Raw genomic sequence first — 23,661 nt, forward strand, 5'->3', positions numbered from 1 at the left:
CAGGGAACCACTTATTGGTATCTTACCACATTATTATTTCCTTTTTGTAGAATTTTTTACTTTTTGAAAGTTATCAAATAAAAAATATATCTGATGAGTTTGTTCTTATATTATAAAAAAGGACTTGTGCAATGAAAAATATTTTCAATAAGTTATACCTTGAAATCAAAGACAATTTTGTATTGATAACATATAAACAGAAATTTGGTTAATAAAATTGCTTGTACTTCCTATGGTCAATAAAATCCTGTTTCAACATTTGAAATTATTATATTTAGAATTTACTCCTTTGTTTTTTCAGAAGACCCAAAGGCCAACTCAAAAACATTATACTGCAAACTAGATGCTAATGTCTCCTTTTTAATAAATTCAGATTATCTTCCCTTATAGTTTATTTATTAATGCATAACTTTTCTATTAATTGTGAGCTCCAAATGTCAGGAAAAGGAGATTATGAAACATTTTGTACATCTCTAGAAGGCTAACCAGGTTATTAGTTAATTAACAGACACATTAATTTAGTTACTTATTAAATAAGGAGTTATTGAGCACCTACTTCATGACAAGCATTGAATAAAGCATAGTGGACAAAAAGATGAAAAGTCATAGACTTTCCCTGAAATAATTTCAGCATAATTAGAAACCTAAATATGTATGTAAGCAATAACAGTATAAGCCAGACTGCAATAACGTAAGTGATGGATAAGTATACATTGTGAAAAAGATTTCTATCTTTCCAAGAGACTTGGTGGTTTTCTCAGAAAAGATGGCATCTATCACTTCACATACAGCTAGAAGGATGAGAAGAGGTTTTTGTTTTGTTTTTTCAGTTGGAGAAAAGAGAAGAAAAAGATGAGGTGGGAAGAAGACTATTGCTAGAAAATTAAACCATCACACACACATGCATACACACATGCGCATGCACCGAGAGAGAGAGAGGGAGGGGGAGAGAAAATAAAGAGCATGGAAACAAAAGGTGAGTGAATGAGAATAAAAACATTTGCACAATCCAAATTAGTACAGCCAACTGTATGGAGGTCTTAATAAAAATATTTTCACAATTCAAATTAGTAAAGCTAACTACATGGAGGTCTCACAGAGTTCTTCGCAAGACTTGCTAGTGAGTTAAGTTATAGTGACCACAACAGCTATCCAGTTTTAGTCATATTGATAGTCAAAAGCAAATAGAATGAAATTTTTAAAAGAACGGCATAAATACATGAAGTTGAGCCTCGTAGGAGAAGAGTTTAGAATGTGTAACTACTAATGATCAACCTGCATTATAATTTGTTTCTCCGTGGTTTTAAATCCAACACTTGTAGACTATCACCTGGCAGGTCCATGGAAATGTATTAGCTGCTTCAGGTTAACCCTTTATCTTTTCAGAATACAGAATATTCACATATGTGATATCTGGATAGAAAAAATATTTCAAACTATTCCTAATCTTTGAATGCTTCAGATAAGGCTTTTCTCTCTCTGAGTTTGCATTAATTAGATGATACTGTGTTTTGAAATATCCTTAATCTGGTGTTTTGTGTTTCAGTGGTGTGACTATCTACATAGTTTACTTAAATTATACTGCTTTTCCCTATTTCCATATGATAACTAGTAAATATATACCTATCTTTTTTTGTGTTATTATACTTTAAGTTCTGGGGTACATGTGCACAACGTTCAGGTTTGTTACACAGGTATACATATGCCATGTTGGTTTGCTGCACCCATCAACTCATCATTTACATTAGGTATTTCTCCTAATGCTATCTCTCTCCCAGCACCCCACACCTGATAGGCCCTGGTGTGTGATGTTCCCCTACCTGTGTCCATGTATTCTCATTGTTCAACTCCCACTTATGAGTGGCAACATGCAGGGTTTGATTTTTGTCCTTGTGATAATTTGCTGAGAATGATGGTCTCCAGCTTCATCCATGTCCCTGCAAAGGACATGAACTCATCCTTTTTTATGGCTGTATAGTATTTCATGGTATATATGTGCCACATTTTCTTTATCCAGTCTGTCATTGATGGACATTTGGGTTGGTTCCAAGTCTTTGCTATTGTGAACAGTGCTGCAATAAACATACATGTGCATGTGTCTTTATAGTGGAATTATTTATAATCCTTTGGATATATATCCAGTAATGGGATTGTTGGGTCAAATGGAATTTCTAGTTATAGATCCTTGAGGAATCGCCACACTATCTTCCACAATGGTTGAACTAATTTACACTCCCACCAACAGTGTAAAAGTGTTCCTATTTCTCCACATCCTCTCCAGCATCTGTTGTTTCCTGACTTTTTAATCATTGCCATTCTAACTGGAGTGAGATGTTATCTTATTGTGGTTTTGATTTGCATTTCTCTAATGACCAGTGTTGATGAGCATTTTTTCATAACTTTGTTGGCTGCATAAATGCCTTCTTTTGAGAAGTGTCTGTTCATATCCTTCGCCCATTTTTTGATGGATTTGTTTGTTTTTTCCTTGTAAATTTGTTTAAGTTCTTTGTAGATTCTGGATATTAGCCTTTGTCAGATGGGTAGATTGCAAAAATGTTCTCCCAATCCGTAGGGTGCCTGTTCACTCTGATGGTAGTTTCTTTTGCTGTGCAGAAGTTCTTCAGTTTAATTAGATCCCATTTGACAATTTTGGCTTTTTTTGCCATTGCTTTTGGTATTTTAGTCATGAAGTCTTTGCCCCTGCCTATGTCTTGAATGGTATTGCCTAGGTTTTCTTCTACATTTTTTATGGCTTTAGGTCTTACATTTAAGTCTTTAATTCATCTTGAATTAATTTTTGTATAAGGTGTAAGGAAGGGATCCACTTTCAGCTTTCTGTATATTGCTAGCTAGTTTTCCCAGCACCATTTATTACATAGGGAATCCTTTCCCCATTGCTTGTTTTTGTCAGGTTTGTCAAAGATCAGATGGTTGTAGATGAGTGGTGTTATTTCTGAGGCCTCTGTTCTGTTCCATTGGTCTATGTCTCTGTTTTGGTACCAGTACCATGCTGTTTTGGTTACTGTAGCCTTGTAGTATAGTTTGAAGTCAGGTAGCATGATGCCTCCAGCTTTGTTCTTTTTGCTTAGGATTGTCTTGGCTATGTGGGCTCTTTTTTGGTTCCATATGAACTTTAAAGTAGTTTCTTTCCAATTCTGTGAAGAAAGTCAGTAGTAGCTTGATGGGGATAGCATTGAATCTATAAATTACTTTGGGTAGTATGGCCATTTTCACAATATTGATTCTTCCTATCCATGAGGATGGAACGTTCTTCCATTTGTTTGTATCCTCTTTTATTTCCTTGAGCAGTGGTTTGTAGTTCTCCTTGAAGAGGACCTTCACATCCCTTGTAGGTTGGATTCCTAGGTATTTTATTCTCTTTGTAGCAGTTGTCAATGGGAGTTCACTCATGATTTGGCTCTCTGTTATTGGTGTATAGGAATGATTTTTGCACATTGATTTTGTAACCTGAGACTTTGCTGAAGTTGCTTATCAGCTTAAGGAGATTTTGGGCTGAGATGATGGGGTTTTCTAATTATACAATCAAGTCATCTGCAAACACAGACAATTTGACTTCCTCTTTTCCTAATTGAATACCCTTTGTTTCTTTCTCTTGCCTGATTGCCGTGGCCAGAACTTCCAATACTATGTTGAATAGGAGTGGTGAGAGAGGACATACTTCTCTTGTGCAGGTTTTTATATACCTATCTTTTATATAGATATGTGACAATCAAAATAATGGAAGTTAATGAATGAAGTAGTCCTTGAATGTCTTATAAAAAAATTCATGCAAAATTCATGTTGTTTTGTATTCCTCTTACTGGTTAGATTTAAAGCATTGAAATGTTATAACATGCCCAAATATAGAAAATTTATAGTTTATTGTTTTAAAATATTTTTAATGAACAGAAGACTCAAGACATTTCTAAGAAGAGAAATGACCAAACTAGGCACTTCAAACCAATTGTAATTTTAAATCATCGTATCTACTGAGATGTTTGGGAGAACTGACTTTCACTCCTTAATAATGCTGAAATGGCTCCAACTGTAATTTTACAAATTGTCTCTCATTCAGGTAGGTGTATTAATTCACCTTCTTCAACATGTTCCTGATGATTTATCTTCATATGAGTGGCTCAATCTTTGATATGTGTTTGGATCAAGGGTTACATAACTTTAAAACCCAACTACCATTTTTTGTTGTTGTTGTTGTTTCTATCCTTTCTTCCTGGATGCCACAGTAGTTAAAATACGATTTCCATGAGATACATATTTTTAGAATGCTACTGTAATCTAATGATATATATATTTCTTTAGGATGTGACATATTTTTCTATGTGACTTGAGGATTCAATTGTAGTATATTATTTTCATAATCAGTATAAAATTTTCGTTAAAACTCTGCTACTTGTTTTACATATATAAACTTTTTTATGGCAATGGTGAAGAGATCTTGCCCTTTACTGCATAAAGTGAGGGTGAACAATGCAATATTTTCTACATTTCTTTCAAGCCTAAGAGCTATTTAAATTAAATTCGAATGGTTATTCTGACTGTAAGGAAAGGACAGAAGGGAAGCAGAGAGTAGAAACAAATATAAAGGAGAGAGATAAAAAATAAGGAGGACCATCAAAGCTGTAACTATAGGAAGACAAAAAGCAGAGCCATTTATATGAAGCAAAGCAGAGAAATAATCATGTACAGGGTCAAAGCAGGTGAAAGCCAGAAGTGAAAAGTATTGTAATGAGTGGAAACAGAAAAGGATTAGTCAGCATTTAAATTCAAATTTAACGCAGTCTTGTGGTTAGCAATTTGTGTGTGTGTCTAGGAAGATGAGAAAGGTCCGTTAAATTCACACAATGTAATTCTGAATTTAAGGACCACCCTTGACATATTTTATTATGTAAAAATGTACTTGGAGAAAATAGGTATTTATTTATTTATTTATTTTTGTTTTTGTTAACTATTGACAGAAAACAGTGACATTTAGGGAATTCCTTTTCAGGATTAAAATATGTGTGTTTATATATATATATATATTATTCTTGGTACCCTAATTTTGCTAACTCTTGTGACATCAGCCTAGATGTATTAGACAATAGGTGATAGGCGTAAAACAAGGAAGGTTAAATATTACATACTGTAATAAGAAAACACAGCCTGGACAGTGTTACAAAGAAGTGCCAATTAAGTAGAAACTTTGAGGATGGCCAGGAGTGAGCAAACAGTTTTCCAGAAGGAACAAAAGCACACAAAAATGTGGATGTGCAATTTTTGGCCAGAGAATGGCATGTACTCTAATGTAGCATGAAAAGTCCATTAACTGTGAGATAACCAAACAATGTTTAGTCATATTCTCAAGTGTGTAAAATAAAGAGAAAAACACATTTTAGAAAAGCTTAGTTCAAAAACGTTTTTTAAAAAAATGTTTTGTAGTTACAGTTAAATGCTTAGCTCTCAGGAAAGTGACAGTGCTTTGCATTTCATGAATCACTTTGACATATTTGTTGCTGTTAAATTACGTCTTTGCTATGTAAAATGCCTCATGTGCTAATGGTTCTAAATAGGTGAAATTTTCTTGTGAATGAAAACAGCAAATTCCAGATCCTATAGGAAATGTTTTACATTGAATATATATCAAAGAGAAATACTTTCAAAGAAGTTGTTATACACTCAAGCTACAGGTACCAGCATGGCCCATACCCTTTCAAGTTTTTATTTCAAAATTTTGGTGTTTACTTGTAGTCTTACTTATTAAACCCAATAAATTGGAATATGCAGCAGAATATTTAAGAAACATAATTTAAATGTCGAAATTTAGTTTTTAGTTCCTCAAGCCTTAATTAATTTTGGTTTCCAAAACCTTGTTTTTCATTCACAAGCTATAAAATTTCCTTTAAAATTTGCTTAATGGTAGTGTCAAATGAGTTCACCATTTAATAGGATTGACTTTTCTCCTAACTGCAAAGGACTGTCCTCCGCCCTCTCATCCAGCTGCCTGGCCTTGTGTAATTCTCATTTCCATTCCCAATTGCTGTAGTTCCTCAAGGGGAAAAAATATCTACCTACCTCCTATAGGTGTTGCAAGGATTAATAAATTGCAAAGCACACTGAAAATTTGGATAAAATATCCTCTGACAGACTGGAATACTACCATAACTGCAAGTATCATTTCCAGATGCAGCAGCCACAAGGACAAGAAAGCAGACCTGGAGATCGCATCCAAGCCTCCCACATGGAGGGTTATTGCCCGGCCAAAGAGTTACATTTTGATATTTAAATATCAGTGGTTTTATATCAAAGCCATCTTGCTGAGAGCGGTTTGTCTGGGAGCATAAAGTGCCTGAATTGGCACAACAAAAGGCAACAGCCCTGAATCATTAAGACTTTATAACCACAAGCAATAGTATTCCCAGGATACAGTTTATCTCTATTAGAAATCAAAGAGAACTTTCCTTTCTGTTAAACAGATAACTCAAAATTATAAATAGCCAGCTTCAGTAGACTGGCTCTTTATGGAGTCAAGTGGGTTACAAATTCCTTGAAATCTGAGAAGTCCCTCTGAAAGGGATACTGAACTTAGGTTAGTGCTCCCAAGTGAATCTTGGCGTGGATTTTTGTCTGGGAATTTAGATTTTAGATGTGAGCAGGCTTACTGTTTCAAGGAATTCAATTTAACTCATACATAGAAGTGTATATGGCGAACAATCTGAATATTAGTGAAACTGGTTTTCTTCTATTTGAACCACGATGTACATAACAGTTCACAATTTGCATTGTTTTGTTTTTGCACCAGAGGTGAAGAGGGTTAGGTGAATTACACTCCGTAGTTACCGGGATATCATAGTAACATCACTGGGGTGTGAAGCCCATCTTATACTGGGTTTATTTATTTTTTTCTTTCTATTCTCATTCTGATTCCCTTTTGCCAATGCCACCCGCTACTCAGGATGTCATCCTAATGTGTGTGATTGGTATCCTTTTATTTTCATTTGTTATTTTTAAATGTTGTGATATTGAGTGCATGTGTTTTAATAGGCAGAAATATTTGTTATAGATTTGATATTTTTCTCTTTTTCACTCAGCACTGTGTTTTAGAACTTTTGTATTTATATACGATAGTTGTACATATTTTTGAGGTACATATGATATTTTGATGCCTGTGTACAAAGTGTAGTGATCAAATGAGAGTAATTGTGATATTCATCACTTCAAACGTCTATCTTTCCTTGTTTGGGGAACATTACAATTCTTCTCTTACAGTTATTTTGAAATATCTTATAAATTATTGTTAACTATAGTTTCCTGACTGAACTATCAAATACCAGAACTTATTTCTTCTATCTAACTGTATAGATAAAAGTATCCCCATGTATAACATGGCTGTATGAATATCTAGTGTGTTGCCTCTAGCTTTAATGAGGTATTCTTTAGTGTGTAACCTCCATTCTTTATTTATCTCTTCCTCAGTGGCAGCTGCCTACATGGTCTCTAACCTCTTGTTAGTACAAATAACATGATGAAGAACATTCCTATATGTGTTCTGTCGTAGCCTGTGTGAGGATTTTTCCGGGACATGCTTTGTAGTGGGTTGTGGGAAGACAGCAGGTATGTGAACTTAATTGGATTAGGAGCCGCCACAGATGGCTCTTCAGGATGACCGCACAGCTCTACACTCCGTGCAGGAGGTTTCCCATTTCCGACGACTCCTTCCAACATTTGGCATTGTCCAGCTTTCTACATTTTGCTAATCTCATGAGTGTAAAGTGATATGCTGTTGTTGTTTTAATTAGCATGTCTTTAATTCCTAATGTTCCTAATGGGTTTGAGCATATTTCATGTTTGTTAGTCTGGAGTTTCCTACGTTGCAAATTTGGTTTTTCAAACTTTGCACCTACTTTTCTTGGCCCATACTTTTCTGGTGGTTATGGTTTTTTTTTTGTTGTTGTTGTTTTTTGACAGAATCTCGCTCTGTTGCCCAGGCTGGACTGCAGTGGCGTGATCATGGCTCACGGCAACCTCCACCTCCCAGATTCAAGCTATTTTGGTGCAGAGGCCTCTGGAGTAGTTGGTATTATAGGCACGCACCTCCATATCCGGTTATTTTCTATTTTTAGTAGTGACGGGGTTTTATGTTGGCCAGGCTGGTCTCAAACTCCTGTCCTCAAGTGTTCTCCCTTTCTCGGTCTCCCCAAGTGCTAGAACTACAGGTGTGAGCCACTGCGTCTGGCCTCTAGAGGATAAATGATTGGATTAGGGAATTGTAAAGGTGAGACTCAATTCCTAGCAATTTTACTTATAAACTGTAAGATTTTGGATCAAATAATCAACTTCTCTACATGTCCATTTAATCATCCAGATAACATGGAGATACTGTTATCTACCTTTTCTTCATGCATAAGAAATACATAATACTGGGTCTGAGTAAGATGGAGCTAACCAAATAATGATTATTATTGTTGAATAATTGCATCATTGTTTAATAGATACCCAGTAGTAGACTCTTTTTCTTTTTTCTGGTTCCAGCCCTACATTTGTTTGAACAACTACCACTCTTGCATTCTCTTGGCATGTATTTGGCAGGGCACTACCCGCTCAGAAGTGGAGTTTATGAATTATACTCAGGAGAAACCAGTCATCCTCTGTGCACAGTAATTGATTCAAAGTTGAATATAAGATCCAATTTAGATCCACTGAAGTCTACAAAACTGATTTCTGGAACATTGGTTGCTGCCATCAGGAAAATAGGTGTAAGGATGGGGTATAGCTCCTATCTTCCAACATGATAATTTATTTGAGAAAGTTAGAAAAAAAAAAAAGAAGTTGGGTCCTTGTGACGAGTTTCAGTCTAAATTAGACCTCAATCTGAAGTCACCTAAAGGATGATTTCTAGGTAGGTATTTGAGCTAGTAAATTCCTTTTTAGATTATGGTAGTTCCAGTTACTAAAAGCTTCACTTTCCCAGGTTTCAGTTACCTGTGGCCAATTGTGGTCTGAAAATATTAAGTGGAAAATTCCGGAAATAAACAATTCCTACATTATCGATTGTGTGCCATTCTGTGTAGCATGACAAGATCTCACACTGTCCTGCTCAATCCCAGCTGGCAAGTGAACCATCCCTTTGTCCAGAGTAACCACATTGTCTATGCTACCCACCAGTTCCTCACTTAGTAGCCATCCTGGTTATCAGATTGACTGTCATGGGATTGTAGTACTTGTTTTCAAGTAATCATCATTTTACTTAATAAAAATAAGACTCTATTTGGCACATCCAAATTGCCAGCAAAATAGTCTCAAACCACAAGACTGCTACACTGGCAATTTGGATACGCCAATGAGAGCCATACAGTATTTCTTTGAAGTGAAAAGGTGAAAGTTTTCGACTTAAAGAGAAAAAATATTGTATACTAAAGTTGCTAAGATCTATGGTAAGGACGAATCTATTTGTGAAATTATGAAGAAAGAAAAAGAAATGAATGCATAGTACATATAGAGTTCAGTATAATCTGTAGTTTCAGGCATCTGCTGGGGGTCTTGGAACGTATCCCCTGAGGACAAGGAGAGATCATTGTATATTCTTTTAGATTGTGTTCCCTGTTGCTTGCAGCTGAAAGAGGTCTTAAGACACTATCAAGCAGAGAATTTTAAAATATATCGCTTCCACTAGAAATTGAAAATAATTTTGATTCTTTTGGGAAATAAGTGACAATGGAAATAAATGATCAGATTCTTGAAAGAAAAAGCAGTCTTCCTAGGAATGTTGAATAAGTAAATTAGTTTTGATAAAATAATTTAATTTTAACCATGTTATAAAACTATTTTAGAGATAATTTCATTAACTGCATATTAAAAATACTTGATTCCTAAAATGTGTTACAATCTGAAGCTATAAACTGTCAGCAGATAAATTTCTCAAAATGACACCCCTACATGAGTTCAATTTGCAAAAACATATAAAGATTTCAAGTAAATTTATGTGAAGTGCATTTGCATGACGATATTCAGTAAGATTGGATCAGAGTCTCTTTTAACTTTAGATTATTGCATTACATTAAATCTCATTTAAGGTAAATGAACCATGAGAAAAAAAGTCTAAAATTGTTGTTATGTATAGAATCTTGGGCCAAGGGGTGGGAGGTGGGGAAACATTGATCAAACAGTTGATTTAATTGGAATAAATGATTTAATTGGAATAAATAAATAGTCTCTTGCATATCATTTGCATCCCATTTTCCAAAATCATTAGTAGAAGAACTTTTACATGTCATAAAACAATGCCTCTTATTTGTCAACCTTTTCTGAAGGAGGTCAATCATGGCCAGCTAATCTGTAAATTCTTTCAAGTTAATCCATTGCAGAAAGGGCAAGTTTTATGCTCCTCAATATTTTACCATCACCAAACTCCATCTACTTTCTAGCCAGAATTGATTGGACTGGAGCTGAGTGCATGGCCTAAGTTAAACGATTCACATTCCTTCTTCCAAAAAGTTGGGATTTCTGTAATGAGAGACTAAACTAGTGTAATAATAGTGAGAGCTTCATTTTTAGGTTGTATAGAATCTGGTCTGGTGTTAGGTGCATGAAAAGCCAATGCTATCCATCTATTTTTTTCTTTTATAAACCATGTTTATTTCAGCTGTTTGAATTGTTTTCTGCTTCTAACAACTAGAAAATCCCTGTGAAAGCCTTCCAAAGAATCTCCCTAATTTCTTTTACATGGAGATTCATGTAAGATTGAATTGGTGACCTTTAAAACTGAAAAAAAAAAAATCCATCGACTTTGGTTTTGAGTATCTTGGTTAATAATAGAAAATGGGGAAAAATGTTCTGCTATGGGAGGCTGCAATTAATACTAAAAATACTAATTAAATAATTTTTTTGTTTTTCGTTATTGAAGTTTATTACTATTTTTGCTTTTATTTCTGAATGATATGAGACAATCAATCAAGTCAAGTGGTACTGAGATCCATATCATTTCCCTGTATGGGGGTTATTTTTCTAAATTTTTAGAATCAGTTTTTAGACTTGAATATATATTGGTTGCCTGTGTGTTCTATCAGCTAGGATATAATTGTATTATTTATAATTTAGTGAAATAAATTTTAATTTAAGATAAATATATTTAAAAACTCATGTTCTACATAGGCAAGCACTAATTCAAAACTTCTTTTCCTGCTCAGAGTTGTAAGAGAAGAGTTCTCTGCATGACCTAGATCTCACCCCCAGTGTAGGGAAAGGTGACTATACACTTGAACAGCAGAGTGGGTAATTTGAGACATTTTCTCTCAGATTCTACTAAGAAGGAAAATATTATTGTCTTCCAATTTGGGAATCAGCAGTTCTCTAAAGGAGGAATGCCTTGGGGGTGAAGGTGCCAGGTAAGGAAATGACATGGGAGGACAGCTTTGAAAAATAAGTTTACCAAAGGTATTTTGAGTGGCTTCAGAGAGCTCTAGAGCTATTCTGTTTGGTTCTGGATCAGAACAGCTGCTTCCTTTTCTTGCTTGACTGATTGCCGAGACCAGATCAGTTGGGGAGACCCTAACCTAGCGGCACTAGAGGAATTAAAGACACACACAGAAGTGTAGCGGTGTGGAGCAGGAAATCGGGGTCTCACAGCCTTCAGAGCTGAAAGCCTCGAACAGAGATTCACCCACATATTAATTGGCAGCAAACCAGTCATAAGCATTGTTTCTATAGATTGTAGATTAACTAAAAGTATTCCTTAGGGGAAACAAAGGGATGGGCTGAAATAAAGGGATGGGCTCTGGCTAGTTATCTGCAGCAGGAACGTGTCCTTAAGACCCAGGTCGCTCATGCTATTGTTTGTGGCTTAGGAATGCCTTTAAGTGGTTTTCCGCCCTGGGTGGGCCTGGTGTTCCTTGTCCTCATACTGATAAAGCCACAACCTTCAGCGAGGGCCTCATGGCCATCACGAACATGTCACAGTGCTGCACAGATTTTGTTTATGGCTAGTCTTGGGGCCAGTTAATGGCCAGATTTGGGGGCCTTTTCCTAAGAACTAATAACAAAATGCTCAGTCTCTCTTGACTAGATCTCGCTCATGCTTTTCATTTATGAAGAAACGGAGTTCTATGTATGCATTTAATCACATACACAACAATGCAGGGTATCCTTAAGGAGCAATTTGAAACATTTTTCGAAAATCTGAAATCAAACTGACTGTCTTTTTTGGGGAATAACAGTGAAATATTTAAACCGTTGACTGTAAAAATGGATCCTAGGCCAGGTGTGGTGGCTCACGCCTATAATCCCAGCACTTTGGGAGGCTGAGGGGGCAGATCACTTGAGGCCAGGAGTTCAAGACCAGCCTGGCTAACACGGTGAAACCCGTCTCTACTAAAAATACACAGCATTAGCCAGGCATGGTGGCAGACACCTGCAGTCCCACCTACTTGGGAGGCTGAGGCATGAGAATCACTTGAACCCCAGAGGCAGAGGCTGCAGTGAGCTAAGATCTCACCACTGCACTCTAGCTTGCACAACAGAGCAAGACTCTGTCTCAGAAAAAATAAGATAAGATAAAATAAAATAAAATAAAGTGTATCCTAAAATGTGGTAGAGAGAATGATGATGCTTGTAGGCACAGGAAGTTTTTAGTAATAGCCTCTGTATATTAGAATGTGCATAAAAACAAAAATCCACTAGATTTATCTATAAATGGATACTAGCAAATTCTAAAAGGCAGAGTATTTTGATTGTTAGTAAATATTACATATGAGATTAAAATAATTTCAATAATCTCTCATTAAATTTGAATAATTTAAAAATATTTTAACACATTCTGCATCTTTTAAAGAGTTGTCATTGGAGAAGACATTGTCCACAGGTGTTCAAAACCGCTTTCATAGGGATCAGGGTGATGGTGATGCACTTATTTATTAGGAGGCTTAGGAAGAAATTGGTCTTTGCAGACAAATAAGTAAATTTACTACTTTTTACCTGGTGTAAATAATTATGAAACCCACCATGTTTACTTGTTTGCTTTTGTTTTTACAATGACTCAGAGTCTCACTGAGTTGCCCAGGTTGGAGTGCAGTGGCATAATCTCAGCTCACTGCAGCTTCCACCTTCTAGGCTTTAGCGATCCTCCTGCCTCTCAGCCTCCCGGGTAGCTGAGACTACAGGCATGCGCTACCACGCCCAGCTAATTCTCGTGTTTTTTGTTGAGATGGAGTTTTGCTATGTTGCCCAGGCTGGTCTGAAACTCCTGAGCTCAAGCCATCCACCTGCCTCGACCTCCCAAAGTGCTGGGATTACAGGCATGAGCCACCACACCCGGCCCCATGTTTCCTTGTATGACTTGACTACTCCAAGCTTCAACTCAGGCTCAGAAGATACAACAATCTTAGCTTACATTTTTGGGTCTCATGTTTGGAGTTTTCCACATTTTCCTTTAAGTAACCTAACTCTGTATCAGAGCATACACACACACACACACACACACACACACACGTTCCTGTTATATCTTAGCTTTTCTATTGTGATTCACTTCAAATTCACTTGGAAAGTAAAAGGGATATAAAATAAACGGTTCTAAACAAATAGAAGTTTCACAGTATATTTCACAGCATTTTAAAGACCAGGCCTCAAATGTGATTCGGCACTTCCACAGGTCTTTAAAATATTGTGTATGTGTGTGTATGTGTGCAATAAATCTAAGTGTTGAAAAAAGGCAGGCTGGGAAAGTACTACTACAAACATGTTTTACTGGAGTAAAACTGAACTAAACAGGCCTAGTTTAAACATGTTTAGTAAATTTAACTTTCCCTAATAAATCTAAGCCTGTCTCAAAATTGACAACTAAATTAAGATGTACACATACAAACCCACTTTTGTTTTGCAAAATAAATTTTAAATTTGCAGCACATAAAAACACAAATATAGGGTATGTCTGCTTTTTCGCCTGTGTTTTTGTATAACCAAACCAAGGTTAATTAGTTTAGCTTATGTCTCTCCGCCTTCCAGGGTATTTTAATTTTAATTTTAATTTAATTTAATTTTATTCACATATGCTGGAAAGAAATAAACACGTAGAGAAATATATATATGTATATGTACACACATATATACACACTTATTACATATTGTGTTCATTGGTTCAATAAATTTTATTCTATGGTCTCTTAGGGACGTTTACCCTCAACTTTTCCAACTAAAAATAATAATAAGAGCTACCATTTATTCAGAGTTTATTATGTGCTAAGGTCTGTGCTAAACCTTTTACTGTTTCACATGTCACAATTTCAACAACACTATAAAAATTTGAGGCTGATACTCTTACTATATTTACTTTGTAGGTGAATAAACTGAAATATGGAATGATTTCATAACTTCCCTAAAATCATACAGCTACTGTGTGTGAGAACATGAATCCAAACCCAGGTCTCATTTACTGGACCTATTCTGGGTCTAGCTGTGGGTGTAGACTTTAGGAAATTATTTTCTTACTTGTGGTCTGAACACCAATTTAATTCCTCCAGTCTCATTAAATCCTAAAGAAAAATTATTTAAAAACGTCTATGACTTGGGAGGCTGAGGCGGGCGGATCATGAGGACAAGTGTTCCAGAGCAGCCTGGCCAATATAGGGAAACCCTGCCTCTACCAAAAATACAAAAATTAGCCGGACATGGTGGTGCATGCCTGTAGACCCAGCTACTCTGGAGGCTGAGGCAAGAGAATCACTTGAACCTGGGAGGTGGAGGTTGCAGTGAGCCGAGATTATGCCACTGCACTCCAGCCTGGGTGACAGAGTGAGGCTCTGTCTCAGAAAAAAGAAAAAGTCTATGACAGCTAAAGGTCACCAAGTTAGATCATGGCGAATTAGTGAACATATCCATATATTATTTTATTTGAACTTAAATTGTATCTAAGTTGTAAAATGTAAATATTTAGCACATTTATTTTTACACTAAAATTGCAGAAGTTTAGTGTCAAATTCATGATCCAATTTTCACAATTAACTTCCTCTTCTATTGTTTTGTCCCTAATGACTGATGTTGTTTAGGTTTAATTTTGTATGCTGCCTCCAACCACTTTGAAGATAGAAATAATATAAATAAATCTTCAATAAATAAAAATATACTAAATCAAGTCAATAAGCTGGCTGTGAAGACCTGACAAGAAAGCTTTACATTTTACTGATGCCTTCAGAAATCCAAGAGATTTAATTTCTCCCTGAGAAATCAATTTCTCTCTCTGGTAGTTTCTATAACAATTAGCATCTTAACATTCTTCCACCCACTGCTTTCCTGGGGTGTAAAATATTTTTAAACTTTTTTTTTTTTTTTTCCCAATAAACATCTATTAAGAGGAGAGAAATAGCAACTCTTTTTTTTTTTTTTTTTTTTTGAGAGGGAGTCTTGTTCTGCCACCCAGGCCAGAGTGCAGTGGCACAATCTCGGCTCACTGCAACCTCTGCCTCCCGGGTTCAAGAGATTCTCCTGCCTCAGCATCCCTAGTAGCTGGGATTACAGGTGCGCACCTCCATGCCCGGCTAAGTTTTGTATTTTTAGTAGTGACAGGGTTTCACCATGTTGACCTGGCTGGTCTTGAACTCCTGACCTCAAGTGATCTGCCTGCCTTGGCCTCCCAACGTACTGGGATTACTCTCCACTTCTTATATGGTCATAGGACTCGCTTTGAGATGCTGTGTTCCAGGTGACACCATGGCAAATTGTTGTTGCTGTGGTAGAAAATTCTTGATTCAGATTTTTTCAATGAACCCACACTACAGTAATAAACAGTAAACTACAGTAATGAACAGCAGTTTATTATTGTAAATAACAGTAATAAATTAATAAAGAAAAAGCAAGTGTAGAAGTATGAATTCCCAATATAGGTGTTTTTCACTTCTCTGTAACCAACTGTTGGGCCACATAACCTAAGGGTGAAATATGGAATGTGGACTCTTTTGGATCTTGCTGTGCTCCCCTGCGTGACTTTGATCAAGTTATTTAACCTCCTTGTGATTATCTGGACATCAGGCAAGATGAAATTACTGACTTATAATATTGTAAGGAGAATCCAATGTGCTAATGCATATAAAGCTTTTCGTGCAATGCCTGGCACAGATGAAGTGTGCTCAGCCAATGTTAACTTAGGGAGAATAAAAAACAGAAAACAAAAACACTTAGGAGGTGGTTTATATATGCCAGGAGGCATGAAGGTCCAGTGCTGGCGCTTTTAGCTTTTATTTCTGATTACTGCTTCTGTTAGTAATTGCTACATAATTTCTTCTTCTTCTTTTTTTTTTTTTTTTGCATTTTTGTGGTATGGTACTTAGTTTGAGGTTTAGTCTCTTCCCTAACATCCCTCAACCCCAGTCTCCACCAAAAAACGGCATTTTGTTTGTGAATGCTGTACAAGTTTTTTGTTCAACCGACATGTGATATTTCAGCGCTGAAAGTTTTCGTACTGAAAACCCCATTTGTTAGAAGACAGTGATAACATCTGTAAAAAGTTTTGCCAAACACAAGCTCCCTTTGCTAAAATGCCTGTGTGTTTTCCTTTATGCCGGCCTGACCAGGTATCGGGACCATCTACAGGTGGGTCACTGAGTGCTAATGAATCAGAGCGAAAACCCAGTATCATGTAATCCACAAGTCTTTCTTGGAACAAGGATATATTAGCTCTGATGACTTGTACACTCATGCCAAAATAGCAGCAAGTCTCAGCGTTAAATCATGTCTCTCATTATGTGTAGAAATAGATCACGTGTGACCAGTGTCCTTGCTGACGCTGGTTTCCCACATGTGAGAAAATAGAGATCTTCCACCTACAACCTTTTCACCCCTACACCACTTATTTGCTGAAAATACACCCCACAGGGAAGCAACCATCATAAAGTAATTGGAGGAAGGAGTTTGTGATGTATCTTCTCTTTCTGCCTCCCCCACTCTGACCCAACAAACAATTTATATGTAAATCCACACAGAGCTAAGGCAGACACTAAGTTGCCTAAATTAAATGACAGTCAGTCCCTGAGGACCAGCAAACATTCTCCAGGACATCAAGGATTATGGTCTTTCTCCTCAATGGCCTGACAAGACAAAGGGTTGTTTGGATAATAGACATACAGTCTCAGTTCATCTGTTTGCATACATAGAAATGTAAGTCTGATGGGTGAGCACATGGGTGTATGATTACTGTATGTACAGAGGACTTTTCAATCTTTCTGCCTGTTTTGATAACGCTTCTTAAAATATTTTGCCCTTTCAACGGCTCAATTTGCATTAACTCTATACTTTAAATGCCATAAATGGGAAAGACATGGATGGTTTTTAGATCTTTATTTATGCCATATATCCACATAATAAGAACATCACATTACATAAATAAAATCCTCATCCTTGTTAGGGAGAAAGTGCTATTTTGGATGTTAAGGGAAAATAAAATACACACTAATTGATCACTAGAAATTCAGAAAAAATATTTAATATAAAGATTAATTTCAACTTTTGCTTATTTTCTCTTATCCTATACCTTGTCAGGCAAAGAACATCACAAATTCGTTTTTAGGTATTTGTTAATTTTACGATTCTTTTAAAATAAAATAAGCAATGGTTTTGGCATATATAAACTTTTAAAAATATTTTCATCTAATAAATTTTTTAAGGAAACGTATCTTAAAGATTTAGACAACTTATTGTAGCTAGTTAATTAGAAAGCTAATTACCAGAATGCAAATAACACATATCTATCTGAGGGGCAATTTAGGTCACAGATATGCTTCAGGGCTAGGAGGAGGGGAACAATTTCTTGTTTTTTAAATTTCTGAGTCTTGCTTAATATTCTTTTATAGTAATGTGAATTATGCATGCATGATTTATTCTTGGATTTTCATAAAAATTAGATGATTACTTATGTGTTTTGTTTAAAAAAATGATGTTCAAGGTTTAAAGTGAAATTAAGCACATTATCTTACTATAGGATTATTGATTCTAATGTTTGGTAATGTCACATAGCGTTTCCAAACCTATTTGACAAAGCGATCCTTTTCCCTTCCTGTGGAGTACATCCAAAGAGTAATATTTTATAGAATCTGTCAACATGTCATCTACCCTACAAACTGGAATTTTGCATTTATTCTATTACATGATTTAGCTATTTTTTTTGAAGTCTCTCTAAAGTTCTCTTCTCAAGGTGCATTTAAAATAATCATTCACCACTTTAATAATGAGTTAGAAGAAAATAATAATTTTAAAACAACTGCCCATTATATTCAGCTGGAATAAGATAAAAAATATGGGGACATTTTATCAGCCTTATATTCCTTTCTGAAAGAAGCCCACGGATAGAAACCCACTTTGGTGATACAAAAGCTACTAAAAAGATAGTTTCAAAGGGAATTGTGTCTAATGGTTTTGCCCTGTATTTTTTAAGATATCATTAAAGTAAGTCAATGCTAACCACATTAACCAGTAATAATCACAAATTTTAGCTAATAAATTATTAATGTAATGTAGACCATTTGTCAGCAGGAAACACTTTGTCCAATCTTTTCATTCTCTTCATTACCATTCTGTGAATAGTCTGATTAACTGTCAGTTACATACATAATTCTTGTTACAGTTTGTTTATTGCTTTTCAGCAACCCAGTAATCCTAGTGGATGGAAATATTTTTCATTTGTCACAGTGACACGTGCTATGAAGTGAAAATACGAACAGCTGCAGGATCCCCTAAACTGATAGAACACATATTTATTGAAGATTCCACTCCATTTTTAAAAACTTCCAATTTAACTAAACTTAGCCACAGGATTAGAGCTTGGTTTCAGATATGCCTTTATTATAAGATAGATACAATTTCAGAAAAAAAAAATCAGCAAAGTCTTTGTCATATCTCAAGCTTGATATTTTAACTTATTTTTTTCCCTAAGGAACTTATTCTGCAACAGATTCTTTGATCAGCTTTGCTGCCTTGCCTAACTCATGGCTCTTAAATAGCTCTCAATTCTTCTACTTAGTCCAGTACACGCGCCATTTTCATCAACTTCCTATAGGCTGGCATCTTGGGTGGTAGGTTATGTTGCTTTTTTCTTAGACTATTTCTGCATTTCTACATTCTTTCTTGAGTCATGGGTCACTATTGTAGAAGTAGTGACATAGATAAAACATAAGCATATAAAAAGCATTTAAAAGGAGAGTTTTGAGGGATGAGGGAGGGTATCTTATTTTTATTTCTTCTGAGAAATTTGGAACTTAAGATAAATGTCATTTCTACCATTTTAAGTTTTTGCTATATATTTAAAAACTATCTTATACAACTATCTTATTAAACAATCATATTTGATAGAATCCCAAGCAAAATTTACTCTAAAATAAAGATAATACATCCATGGTTCTACTGGTAGCAAAGTATACATACCCTGGTAATAAAAATTTACTTAAAATCTGATTTAGAAGACTTTTATTACACATGAAGTATAAACTGAATATGGGAAATCTTATATTTTAGAAGATTATATAAATAATAAAGTAATAAAAACAGAAAAATGCTCTGTAGATACTAAAATCTTACGTAGACAATTTAAGTTTTATCCTGTGAAACTTTCCCAAGTGAACGTAAACTGGCATCTTTCATATCCTCCCTAAATGTATTTATTTGTCTTACATGATGAGTGATAAAAATAATCCACTATCTAAAAATTAGGAAATTCAAAATGTAAACCTTGCAGCCTATTGTCATTTGAGAAAGTCAAAGCTATGGCAGCAACATGCTAGGATTCCCTTGTGGAAAGAATTGGCTTCAGGGAGCATGTGCTCCCAAACCATCCCCATCATTTCCTATTTTCTTATACCTGGGCCATTTCATGCATGTATAGTACCTGCCTGGACTCTATAGGCACTGGTGTTAGAAACTGTTACTAACTAAAATAAAAAAAAATATTTTGGATGGAGTCCAAAATGCATCTCTCTTATACTGAATCCTATTTTATTGCAAAGAGGGTTATACTAAATTTATAGTATATGATTAAATATTCATGTTCTAAAATGATCGCAAATGAAGTATCAGAGTATGAGATATCAAGATAAAACTGAGTACACAATATTAGCTTTTAAGTATTACAGTTGAAGGTTTTTCTAAATAATAATGAATATTTTATTTATATAACGTAATAGACAAAGAGACTCCCTCGAGTCCCAAGGAATACCTCCAAGTGGTGCTGTCTTCATATTACTAAAAGAAAATTACTGATCAGTGCAAATGGACACAGACACTTCTATTTATTTCTATTGGTGAAAAGGCCCAAATCCATTCCGTGTTTTTCCTGTAGAGATCAGGAACAAGGTAGTAAAAGAATATTATTCACTGATAGATCAAGAATTGTCTAATTGAATAGGATACTTGAGATAGTTTGTTTCCCAGGTGAGGGTTTGCCCAGTCCCTAATCCATAAACTATATTAAACTGCTCCAAAATAACGAAGATATGACATATATTATTGACAAAATGTATTCAGTTAAATTATTAAATACCTTCTGACTAATGTATGTTTCTGAAAAGTATTATATTCCTCTTAATGTAGTTATTTTTTAATTTAAATCTTGATTTGAAATACTATATTTTAGAATGCTTAGAAATTTCAGCATTAAGGGACAAATCAGTACCTGTTCTTACTTTTCAATTGTTTGGTTTTTGGGAAAGATGTGCTAAGTATTACCTGTGTGATGGATATACAAAGTTACATGAATATTACATGAAGTTGACATCATCATAGACATCAAAAAATATGTCAAGTGATATCTAACATAATTACGATCTATTAGTTGCATACCAAGGAAGTAAATAAAAGTAGGCCAGTGCTTTTTAATGGACGTGTTAGCTTGCACCATGTAAATGTGAATCTTCGGCTATCTCCTACCCCATTGTGTATGTTAACAGGATTAGCTAGTATTAGCCCCCATCCACAAGGAGTGTGATATGCAGTGTGACCCGTAAACCTCTCCTGGGATTCAAAAGGGCTAAGTTGAACCATGCATGATTTCAAAGTAATTCTCAGCACAATTATCTGCTTGACCTGCAAGATGAACAAGCATATCATTTAATTAATTGCCAAGCTCTTGTGAACAGAGCTGTTCATTTTTCTAGTAATTGCATGATGATCTGCCTTTGCTAATTCTTATGGGAATGACCAAAATTGCACATTAACTGGTTTGATGGCCACTGTCCACACTGCCATCAAACACTGCTTTCAACCTTGACATCAATGATTCTTTCTTAGGAATATCATAAAAGCATCTGAAAGACAGTGTTTCCTTACAGCAGTGATAAATATTTTTTGATCATCTAAAGTCATAATACAAAATCATTTCCTTCCTCACTTACTTATGAAGTACAAATGTAAGCCATATCTCTAAAACTGTAAAAGTACACAATAATTTAACAGCTAGTGATATATATGGTATGGTAAAGACTAATCCAGAAAGAACAGAAATGATGCAACAATTATATTCATTTATTCAGCCATAATAAAGGTGAAATATTTCAATTTCACATAGGTGTGCGATGAGAAGAGGGAAAGGGAATGTATGCTTTTCTGCTATCAGAGAAAATATAATTCTGGGATTAAGTTATTCTGATATGCAAGTTGCCATCTGTTATTGTAGGTATTTATTCTAGATGCTCAATGAAGAATTTATTTTATGAACAAACAAATTAAAGAACAACAACTCAAGACATAAAAGAAAAAAAAAATCCCAAAATATTTCACTCTGGAATTTGTCTACTGAATGTTTTCTCTCTCTCTCTCTAATTTTCTTAGTGTTTATATGTCTGTTTGCCAGCTTGAGATTCTGTTGTGTTCTCCACAGTCAGATCAGATTCTAGAGTGTAATAAATAAACAAAAAAATCAATGAGTTAAACAGCTGAAATATCCACTTCTATTTCCAATTCATTGTGATACTCAATTATTTATCACCTGAATTTCCTGATACAGCATAAAGAGATGAAGTCAAGGTCACAGTGTGTGGAAGCAGGCTTTAACCCAATATAGACTTCTAATTGCAATGGTGCGTGTGTGTGTGTGTGTGTGTGTGTTTGTGTGTGTGTGTGTTTGTGCGTGTGTTTGTGTGTGTGCGTGTGTTTGTGTGTGTGCGTGTGTGTGTGCGTGTGTTTGTGTGTGTGTGTGTGTGTGCGTGTGTTTGTGTGCGCGTGTGTTTGTGTGTTTGTGTGCGCGTGTGTTTGTGTGTTTGTGTGCGCGTGTGTTTGTGTGTGTGTTTGTGTGTGTTTGTGTGTTTGTGTGTGTGTGTGTTTGTGTGTGTGTGTGTGTTTGTGTGTGTGTGTGTTTGTGTGTGTGTGTTTTTGTGTGTGCGTGTGTTTGTGTGTTTGTGTGTGTGTGCGTGTGTGTGTGGGGGGGTGGGGGCGGGGGGCGGTATTCTCTCCAGGAAGGAGTCCAGCTTTGTATCATGGAGTAAGATTGGGCTATTGTGTATCTTTAGAGGAAAAAGAGAATGAATCCCTTATTAAATAAATCGTGACATAAATTAGATTTGTCTTTGCCTCCTTATGTGACATTTTTCTAGGTAAAACTAGGTAATTGACAAATTTTCAAATGATCTCCTTAGGTTTTCTTCACTGTGGATCGGGATTTCTCAGTCTCAGCCTTATGGACATTTTGGGCTGGATAATTCTTTGTAGTAGGGGCATGGCTGTAAACTGTAGGATGTTTAGCAACATTTCTAGCCTCTATCTACTAGATGCTAGTGGCAACTTTATCCCCCAACCTGACCCCTGTAGTGACAACCAAATACGCATCCCGACATTACCAAATGCTTTTGGGAAGTTGGTGCAAAATCACCCGCAGTTGAGAACCACAGCTTCAGTAAATACTCTGAAATAAGAAACTTTGGCTCACTTCCCTCATTCCCAAAAGATACCCAATCACAGGCAATTATGGAAGGCAGGCTTTCTCTTTCAGGGAGAGCAAACAGTAATGTCCTACAGACAAGGAGAAGATAATCACTAAAAGATAAAAAAGTGATACATGGCTTCAACTACATTATATACGTCATCATTTTAAATCATCCCTACAATGAAGGTACCCCTGAGATATTGAAAAAGGGAGAAGCGGGGTCGGTAATTGAAGAAAATACACTTTTATATGAATTATATGATATTTTTGACACTGATGAGAAGCAGACCCAATTCTATTTTGAAGTTTTAACTCAGAATGAGCCCATACAATGGGGACATACTGTCACATTCAATATCTGCTTAACATACTCACATAGTTTGCTTAACTATTTCAGATTAGTGAATTATTTTTCTTGAATTTTTATAGCTTCATGGATCCTAGCTCAAAGCTTAATGTCTGGGTGAGTTTGCCTAAGTTTTAAAAGGTATATTTAAATTCAACAATGGCTTTGCCAATTCCAAATAAAAATAAATAATGTGCCACTATACCACCTTACATCAAAGGCAGTACATACAAGTTTATGTGAAGGGGTGAAAATATACATTTTTGGTACTTAATGACTTTTTAAGCAACATTTTCCAAGCCAGTGTAATAAACTATAAGGATCCATATAAAATTTCAAGGAAACATTAATAGGTCTCATAATTATTCTAACCATGTTAAATTAATATATATTTGCTGCAGAAATAATATGATTCTCTCTCTAATAATATGGTTCT

General features: G+C 35.5%; 1 protein-coding gene across 1 annotated transcript in view; it reads right to left on the reverse strand.

Annotated features, from left to right (window-relative positions):
• The window catches only part of ROBO1 (roundabout guidance receptor 1), a 1,168,413-nt gene that overhangs the window by 576,501 nt on the left and 568,251 nt on the right, over positions 1–23,661 (reverse strand). The window lies entirely within an intron of this gene.

This window comes from Theropithecus gelada, chromosome 2 (genome assembly GCF_003255815.1).
Source record: "Theropithecus gelada isolate Dixy chromosome 2, Tgel_1.0, whole genome shotgun sequence".
Lineage (NCBI taxonomy): Eukaryota > Metazoa > Chordata > Mammalia > Primates > Cercopithecidae > Theropithecus > Theropithecus gelada.